The sequence below is a fragment of the Tenrec ecaudatus genome, chromosome 3, assembly GCF_050624435.1.
Source record: "Tenrec ecaudatus isolate mTenEca1 chromosome 3, mTenEca1.hap1, whole genome shotgun sequence".
NCBI lineage: Eukaryota > Metazoa > Chordata > Mammalia > Afrosoricida > Tenrecidae > Tenrec > Tenrec ecaudatus.
In genome coordinates this window covers 189365684-189376432 of record NC_134532.1, presented here as the reverse complement: position 1 = coordinate 189376432, position 10749 = coordinate 189365684, and positions in this window count along the sequence as shown.

Below are 10749 nucleotides of genomic sequence, written 5' to 3'. Positions count from 1 at the left end.
GCAAGTATTTGAAAAATATTTGTATGGATTGATTTCCTGGAAGGAGCATAGATATAATCCTGTCTGAAACAGCACTGTACTTCAAGATATCATTTTGACAATTAATGCTGCAATATTCCTTTTGATTGTGTTATTCTTGGCAGACTAAATCATATGATTTTTCTGATTCAAAATAACAACTACTAGTCCATTTCAACTCACTAATATCTAGAATATCTACCTTTATGTGTTCCATTTCATTGTAGATGACTTTCAGGTTTCCGAGACTCAGACTTCACACATCCACATTCTGATCATTAGCAGATATTTGCCACTGCTTCTCCTGGTCTTGAGTTGTGCGCTACCAGCAAATGAAGAATCCGCAGGCTTTCCTCCCATAAGGTTTACCTGACCCAAGACAATGATTGACTCCACTCAGAGAAATCTGCTGCTTATCAAAAGCATTTCAAGTGCCCTGGGACTCATTCTCTGGCACTATCTTTAACAATATCTTGCTTCTGTTCATTAAGTCTTCAGTATTTTACAATTTTTAGAAGTCATGCATAACATTTTCAATGGTTCCTTCCTTTAAAGTGGAAAGCCAAGTCCTTGTCCAATGTCTGTTCTTAGTCTGTAACCTCTGGTGAAATCTATTCACTTTGGTTGAGCCTGCTGGCATTTTAAATACCAGTAATATAGCTTCCAGCAACACACAAACCACCACAGCAGGACAAACTGACAGACAAGTAGTGCATCTTGGGAGTAGCTGCCAGGGAATCAGCTAGATTGCCTTGGAAAAATCTGCTGTAAAATATCTTCTAAAATCATTTAAGTGCAAAGGTGTCACTTTGAGGGTAAATGTGTGCCTCATTCAAAATATAGTACTTTCAATTTACTAGACTTCGGATCAGGTATTACAGCCTCATACACATTTAGCCTGAATCATGAGTAATGAAGGCTAAGGAAGAATTAAGGCATTTGAATTATGGTTTTGAGTAGGATTATTGAGAATACCATGAACTGCCAGAAGAGCAAAAATTTCTTGGAATACATACACCCAGAATTCCCTTTAAGCAGGCATGCCACAAGTTCACCTCACTTATTTGGAAATATTATCATGAGGGATCGGGCCCTAGAGAAGGACATCATGTATGATAAAGTCAAGAGTCAGAAAACAAAGAAAGACTTCAATAAGATGAATTGATTGAGTGGTGGCCCAAATCAACTTAAACAGAAATAACAGCATCAGAGCAAGTCCTAATCAACATTGTCCTGACAGACGAGTGACAGAAGAACAATGCAGGACTGTTCAGAAGTCTAAATGTTAAAATAGCTGCAACCAAATCAAATAATGCATTGCTCATAATATAAAATCCAGATAATCAGTTTACATTAATTAATATAAATGTACCTAAATGCTTGACTTATGTGGTAAAATAAGGCATCTATCAAAACAGTAATCTATAGAAGTGTTTTATGTCCTAAAAATTTAACCATCTATAACATTTTTGATAGCATAACTTACCACTTAATTTTTAAAAGAAAATCTTAGTGAGTGTAAGTAGTAAGTCTCTATATGAGAGGGGAAGCTTACTGATGTGTGCCCACACTGTCCCAGCAGAAGCCAGGGGACGCTCCCTCATGAAAGCATCAATAAGAAAGAAATAAAAGACAACAGAAAATTCCCATCTGTCTGCATGACAAGTCCAAAATCCGACACCTGTGTGGCAAATGTGCATACCAGGGAGTACCCCAGATGCTCTATTTTTAGTACCAACCATATGCTCAATGATTTAGTTAAATCGGACTGGGAGGGTGATCCACTATAGAAAAAGTCCACAGAGCAATTAAGGAACAACATGTTTGCTGCTCTCATCACATACTCTTGCCTTTAATCCCAGATGTTACAACCATTACAGAGGCATTAGTCAATTTGTTAATTTATTGTCAGTTTGTTCAAGGTTTATGAAGATTCTGACCCATTTTGCTACATGTGTTTTGACAGCAAGATTAATTTCATTAGAACTGTTTTAGAGAAAAAGAAACACAGTAGATTATCCAATGTTATATTTCAATACTTTAGTTAGTACTTTGACCAGGCATTCCAAGTACTTGTTCATTCTCTACCTGCAACATGTTTGCTGGGCCTGGGAAAAAAGACATAAAAGGAGCAAACATACATGCACCTTTACTAACTAATTATTCAGTTCCTTAATTCTAATATCTCAAAAGGGAAGCCTATCAATTTCCTAGGCTTCCAACAACTCTAGTATTTTACCGAAAGGCCCCATGTGTTTCAATAAACAATTTTGACTAGATATTTAGAACAAATAAATTTGCTTTGGATAAAAGTATGCCAGAGTGTTCCATAGAGACATCTCGTGTATTTTGGACACGTTGTCAGGAGAGACCAGGCCCTGGAGAACCACAGTGCTTGTCAAAGAAGAGGGGCAGTGAACAAGAGGTGGCCCTTCACCAAAGTGGATCCGCACAGCGGCGACAATAACCCCAAGCCTAGGAACAATTGTGAGGATGGTGCTGGACCAGGCGATGCTTCTGTTGTTTATGGGGCAACTACAAATTGGAATCAGCTCAAAATCACCTAACAACAAGAAATGTTTAGAAAATAAAAACTAATGTCAGAGCAAACTCTTCCCACTCATTTAAACAGGGCTCTCCTTTTCTTTTCTTTTGAATTGTAAGTCATGAATGTATAATGCAAAGGAAAACTCACACTACAAATTTTACTATAACAGTCTATCAAAAAAATTCAAACTCGTTGGCATCAAATAATTTCTGACGCCTAGTTATCATAGCCCATATTAATCTAGTTATTTCAGAAATCTGTTTCGGGAAGCTCACAGCCTACAGCACTCTGAGAAGCACAAGTGTACTCTGGCATGCATGGGGCAGCCCGGAGTCAGAATTGACTTGCTCGCACTGTTTAGTGATTGTTAGCATCATAAGGCAGACACTTTATTTTATTGACTGACCACAGATTGCCCTCATGTCCATTCCGACTCACAATGACCCAGTATGACACAACTGCCTCCAAGAGTACCGAGGCTGTGGATCCCCAGGAAGAGGATTGCCTCACCTTTCTCCCTCAGGATGGCTTGTTGTCGGAACCACCTACCTTTTAGCTACTGAAATAATACTTAATGAGTTTGTCTCCAGGACTGCAAATCCAAATGTTGGCAGTTCTAACCCACCAGCAATGTTTAGCCTTGGAAACCCTATGGAATCTCTCTCCTCTGTCCTACGAGGCTGTGAAATAGGTTGTATATTGGGGTACTTGCCTCAAGATCAGCAGGTCACAACCCACCAGTAACTCCACACTTGAAAGTTGAGGCTTTCTACCCTCATACAAAGTTAGTCTTGGCAATCCATAGAAGCAATTCTACTCTCGCCTACAGGGTTTCAGAACCGACTCAATGGCAGTGTCATTATGTTGTGTTGTTTTGTTTGGCGGGTTTTAAGCATAAAATAGCTCTCTGGTGGCAGAGTGGGTAATGAGGTGGGGCTGTTACGAGATCGACTGTTCAAACACCAATCGCTCACTGAGGTGCAACACGAGTCTATCTCAAGTGAGATACACACTCAAAGACACCCACAGGGGAAGTTCCATTCTGTTTATAAGGTTGCTCAAAGTTGAAATCAACAAGAGCAGTGAGTTTGATTTGGGCTATGCTTAATTTAAAATAATTTAAGTTCAAATAGCCTCAGGTGTCTTTTGATGACCTGTTAGAGCGAAGAGCTCCAGGGACTATTTTTTAAACAGATACTTTTATTTGCATGAGAATATCAAATATTATAAAAAGGTAACTCCTAATACAACTAAATAAGTTAAATTTCAGAGAAAATGGCATTTAAACTAGGACTCAGGGAGATGAGGTATGATTTCAAAGGATAGAAATAAGAGAGATTATAGGTAGAAGCTATAACATGTTATAAAAAAAGAGAAATAATGAACAGGAAATGAGCAAAACTAGTAGATTGTGCATATTGTAAAAATAAGCATCTTCAATATTTTCTATTTATTAAATATTTATTATATTTTAGTAAATAAAGAAAAGTATCTAAAATATAGTCTTTAATATTATGGATGTAGTGAAATTTTTGTCCTTAATATTTATAATCTTATGACATATATCCTGGAATATTAACCAAGTTACACAATTATTGCACCTTTTAACTTACTTAATATATATCACAAATATTTTAGAACTACTTGTCAAGAAATAAATAGTAAAGTCCTAATGGTTGAATTTAATAAATAATTACATTAATATGTTATACATAGGGTTTGTCAAAAATTTTGGATAATCTTGTGTCTTGTCCTAATTTTTAGGTTCCTTTTTAAAAAATCATTTTATTGGAGGCTCATACATCTAATATCACAATCCATACATCCATCCATTGTCCAATGTGTCAAGCACTTTTGTACATTTGTTTCCCTCATTATTCTCAACACATTTGCTTTCTACTTGAGCCCTTGGTATCAGCTCCTCATTTTTTCCCCTCCCTCCCCACCCTTCTCTACCCCATGAGCCCTTGATAATTTATAAATTATTATTGTTTAGTCATATCTTACACCATCCGATGTCGCCCTTCACCCACTTCTCTGCTGTTCATCCCCCAGGGAGGAGATTATATGTAGATCTTTATAATATGTTCTCCCCTCCCGGTATCACCACTCTCACCACTGGTCTTGAGTGGTTCATCTGTCCTGGATTCCCTGTGTTTCCAGATCCTATCTGTACCAGTGTATATCCTCCAGTCGAGCCAGATTTGTAAGTTAAAATTGGGATCATGATAGTATGGGGAAGGAAGCATTCAAGAACTAGAGGAAAATTGTATGTTTCATCATTGCTACACTACACTCTGACTGGCTCATCTCACCGTGGCCCTTCTGCAAGGTTCTTTTTATATGTTGTACAATTCCCAAGAGATTAGTGCATTCTTGTGAGTTTTTAAACTATGCGTTTATACAAAGTAACAAGTCAAATTAGGTCAAATAAATTCTAAAATTTAGTTTTAATTCACTTTCACCAGAAGTAGCCAGATAACTTAAGGATGAGAATTTGGTGCTGAACTATCTAACTGCTGGTGATTTCTGAAAAGAAGTGTGTTCTTTATGTTGCAGTTACAGGAACCACCATGCTAATTTGCGAACTTGAAAACCCTTTTACATTCATTAAATTTCAGGTTGTGACACTGTGTGGGGTAATGTTCCACTCCTACTCCTCTGGAAAAAGGAATGTAAAACAGTGTCATAAATATGTTCTCATGTATTTCTGATTGCAGTTGGTGAAGAATTTAGAGTAAAAAGAAATGCTCCATTATATCATTATGCCTTGAACCTTATCTAGACCCTAAGATTTCTGATATTATAAATCAACTAGGAAAAAGAAAGAGGAGGAAGTGTTATAAAAGTGATGCTGAAAGACACAAGTTCCACTGCCTGCTAAACTACAACAATAACAAAAAATCACCGTTGGAGTCATTTCTGACTTAAAGCAACCCTATAGGGCAAGCTAGAAGCGTCCCTGCGAGTTTCCCAGATTGTAACTCTTTGTAGAAGTAGCAAACTTCCGCTTCCTCCACCGGAGTGTCTACTGGTTTCAAACTGGTGGGAGTGGCAGCAATTCAAATAGCATGGATGGTCGAAATAAGTAAAAGGAACGGAGACACTTTCTGTTTCTTCTCAGATGCCCTGCAACAATCTACTCTGTTCTCAATCTTCACTTTCATGGTCAATGTTTAAACTGTGAAACATGACAATGTCATGCCTACCTTTTACTAGCAATGAATCCTATTTCCTGCATGTTGAAATAAATTCTGTTAATATATTGCCTTTGATATAAGGCAGGGGAGTAATAGACATACTTTATAAAAAGAAATCTGCATTCCCACTTAGCTTACAAAATGCTCTTCCTCTTACCTGCTGCAATTGATTAAGAGAAAATATCAGCATTCATCAGGGAACTCTTACCACAGTAAATTTTTCTGGCCCCATGGTGTGTTAAAGATTTCTCTCCCTATAATTTAAGTCTGTTTACTAACTATTTGCATATTGCTTAAGCATCATGGAGGTTGAAAAATTGAGAATGTGCAGCCAGAAAATTATATATACACCAAACATTTACATTTCCTATATTAAATATTTATATAATCCTAAAGACTGTTAGCAGCTTCTTCTATTTTTAATTATAATCATGAAAGTAAAATCTCTAAAGAGACACTTTATTATATACTGGAATAGCTTTACAATTTCTCTAGTCCAGTCATTTTTCTCGACTCTTCTTCTAACTCCTTGACCACTCTCTGAAGTTTTATAGTTATATAAAAATATTCAAAGCAAAACATCTCATTCTCTTTATAATAATAATGGAGGCATGCAGAAAAGTAAATAAAAAACAAGTTGCATATGTTCAATGAATCTATACAATGATTATTAGGGTTCACTTTGACATCATTATATACCAGAATTGGAACAATATAGAGAATATTGGCATGACCCTAAGCAAGGGCAATAGCCAAATTTCTCAAGAGCTCCTTGCTTGTATTTTTGTTTATTTGCTGGTTTTCTTTATACATAGCACATAGAGTATCTTAAGTAATCGGATTCCAAATTTAGGCTCATGTAGGAATAGATTTGTAATGACTGAAAAAAAATCTGTAAATATTTCATTTTCAAAATCTTTATAATGTGTGAAATTATCAAATTAAAGTACTTTTCAGATTAGCATTGGGATTGCAATTTTAAATGTGTTATATAACAACTAACTCCTGATTTATAATTGTAAATGGAAATGTTTAAGTAACACTTAGCTATCTTTTGGAATATTTAAAATAACCAAAATAAAATAACGTGTTGAAAGAATGACTTAATAGCATACTTTCCAAGAATATTGTTTCTCTTAAAGTTGCTGATATTTGTGAAAATGAAAATGCTTTAATTTTGCTTTGTTACTAGTTATATAAACATTACTAATTACAGTGTTAAAAGTTTCACATATAGTTCCTCTCCAACCTACCTACTTTAAAAAAATGGTGACAAACTTCATAACAGAAAATAAAATTAATAATTCAGGATAAAATAGTTTATTCATTCTACGTATAAATCCTTGACCATGTCATAAAGGGACTTGAGTGAGCTCAGCCTTGACCACAATACAAATAAAAGTTTAAAAGTAAATCTAACCCATATAAACTGTAGGGCTGATTTTATTGCATAGCAATAATGAATTTCTGCTAAGAATTTTTTAATTATCCTTACTGAAATTGTCTTTATCCACTCCACTATTTTTATCTTTTTATCTCACTTCCAGATTCATAATCAGCAATGGAAACTTGAACCTTGAAACTTCAGTTTAGATGTACTTGGGATCCATCGATCATTTTACCATTGGTACGTGGCTTTTTCCTTCAGCTGTTCTTCCCAAGTCTCTAATACACCATAACCCCCAAATATTAATATAATATGTGTTTTCGTTCATCACATCTGAAGAACATATCCATCTCCTAAATTTCTGACATCTAGATAATCTGAGTTATGGATGATTAAAATTCACAAGAAATCTACATTTCCCAAACTGTCTAGTACTGATGAGATCTCTTCCATGCATCACAACTGGGAACAATATTGAGAAAAGAAAATTTTAATAGGATGCTGATATACACAAGTGCCACTGTCTTTTTAAGTCCATGGCATCAGGGCAATTGCCGGTTTTCTGTGTGTAGAAATTGATGACAATGTTTTGTTTGTCTGTATAATTTATTGTAGGGGTGTCAAATACACGTTTCTATTGTAATAAGCTTGGGACTGGCAGAAATTTTGATATTGCATCTGGAAAGTATGACAACTACCTTCTAGAAGATAGTTGATGGAGCAAAGACCACCATGGCATTTGTTGTCAGGTAAAGGATAGTAAATATTTCAGTTCAGAAGATCTTATACTTAATTGAATAAGGCAAATGATATATTGGCTCTTGAAATATAACTCATTTAGAGGAGCGTTATTAAACAGTGAAGAAAACAGGAAAGTATATTTTAAATGACAGTTATACAAGATTGCAGCAAATACACTGAGAAGTGTCAGGACCAGGTCAATCTGGTTTAAAATTCTCTGCAAAAGTTGATGCCAGGGAGGAATTTAATAGACTGAAGGGTGGCAGTCTCCTAAAGAATGCATCTTGTTGCTGAAAGTTTCTTAAAATCATTAATTTTCTAGCATTAATATATTACTGAACTTACATGCATGAAAATACCTGCAAAACATCATATAAGGAATAGAGCTATTAGAAATGAGAATTAAAAAAATAACCACCTTGGGTCCCTTAAGAAAATTGAAAACATTCCATTTTATAAAACAAAACAAAGAAACCACCATGAATGAAATGATCTAAATTTCCATTAGGAAATTACACTTCCTCTAAGAAGTTCATAATCTACTAAATAACACAATTGGAAACTTCAGAGCAAAAAATGCATCACATTAGCTTAGAAATTTAGGTTTCCATCCAACAAAAATATGCTTCTTTAAAAAACTGTCAGTTGAATTACACAGTCTTATTCACTTTTTCTTACTCCTTTTAGGTGTTAACCTGAATATCTTTTATAAATTCTTCAAGGGAATATCAATAAAAACAGAATATGTTCTTTCCTTTTCAATATATGGACACTCCACTTGAAGACTGGAATTGCATTTCCTATCTAGTTTGGAACTCAGTTCTTAAAAGCTGAGCATAATCATGCTTAATCCTTGTGACTGCTTACTTATTACTTCGAAAGACTGAGGAGAAAGGTGCTTCTATTGAGTTTGCTCTCCAATCTCTTCTTCTTTAAAAAGTGCAGGTGAATAATCTGTATTTCAAAGAAAGATGACCTTTACTTGATTTAATGGAATCTCTCTTTCAATATCTGAAATGAAAAAGTGATTAAAGCTTTGGTTGATAGGCAAGATGTATTTTAGGAATAGATAAGCAGAAAGGTCAGACACTGTCAGAAAGGAATTTGACTTTCTTTAATATTTAAGGACTTCATATGAATCATGGTTTATGCATTAATAGTATATTTTTAAGTTTGATTAAAAATCCTGCATTTTGTATAATTCAAAATTGGTTCTTGCACTAAGATTATAATATTGAGTAAGATGGGTATACTTTGGGTTGGGCTTAGTGAATAAATGCATTTGTGTTGTCACAAGATCATGTGAAAAAATAATGACCATTTGACAGTTTTAGAATATTTTAAAATTCTATCTGACATATTCCTGAATCATAATTAATTTTAAGGGCAATGTTGCGATTGTTAGGTGTAATCCAGTTGACTTCAGCTGATCGTGTCCCTATGTGTAGTAGAGAGCAGTTTTGTCTGACACTAGCTGAGCACGATTTGCTCTCTTTGAGTCCATTTCTTCAGGTACTGTGTTAGTGTATTTCACTGAAGGTATTTCTTTTAGTGTCTGACCCTATGCTTTCCCAAAAATAGCCATATATTTTTCAATTACATCACAGTTGTAGATAAATTAATAAGGAAATAAATATCTCATATGTATTGATAGCTCACTATATAGCTATATATAAGTGAATTATGAAAACCAATTGATGTAATCTGAATCAACGTCAATACCTTACCTTCAATAGAGGGCTAAATATTGTTGCTGTTATTGTTAGTTGCTTTTGAATGTTGAAAGTATTAATGACAAATCTTAAATAGTTAATTCTTTCATTGTCCCCATTTTATAGATGGAGACATTGTAGCATATAAGGGACAAATAATTTTCTCAAAATCATAAAGTACATTTTTACTGGTGTTGGTTTTCAACCTGAATCCCAGAGCTAAAGCACAGAGTCCTAGACATTGTTATACAATGTGTTCTTAATATCATTAGCCTGTTGTGATGGTGGATATCATATGCATCCCAAACACCAGACTCTCAGCCAGACAACCAATTGCAACTCAAAAGAGACCCAGAGGACACATTAGAACTTCCTCTGTGGGTTTGTAAGACTATAACTGTACATGGGAGCAGGCAGCCACATACTTTTCCCAGGAAGTCACTGGTGGATTCAAACTGTTAATCTTGTGGTTAGTGGTCCAACAAGTAACCTACTATGCCACTAAGCCTCCTGGATTGAATGTAAAAACCATTGTATTTTACAAAATATATTTATTCAACATTTGTTTAGTCCTAATAGCATGATAAGCTGTGTCTATTATTCCTCTTTCAAAGGTTTTCAACTACATTCATTTTAACTGTCCAGATAGTATAGGTGTTTCTATAATTAACTAAAAACCTTTTGAATAAGCTGAATATATATATAAATGACAGAATAATGCATGGAGGAAAATCTTGGAGGGTCCAAAGCCTCCATTTCCTTAACGTTTCATGGCACCTTTCTGCAGCTCCTTTCAAGGAATTTCAGGACTCAAGAATAATAGGGGATATACTCCAGAGAATCTAGGAACATCAGAAGTCATCAAAAATAAAACAGAACACATAAAGGTAATATTCTAGGTTTTAGGGAACTGAAATGTACTGTTATTGGTCATTTTGAAGCAGAAATGTACATGGTTTCTTATGCTGCAAGTGACACACTGAAGAGGAATGGCTTTACATTCATTGTCAAAAGGATATTTCAAGATCTATCTTGAAGTACCACACTGTCTATAATAAAATTGTATCTATCTGCCTTCAAGGAATTGTAATAAATAGAGCTGTTATTCAAATTTATGCCCCAACCACAAAAACCAGTAATGAA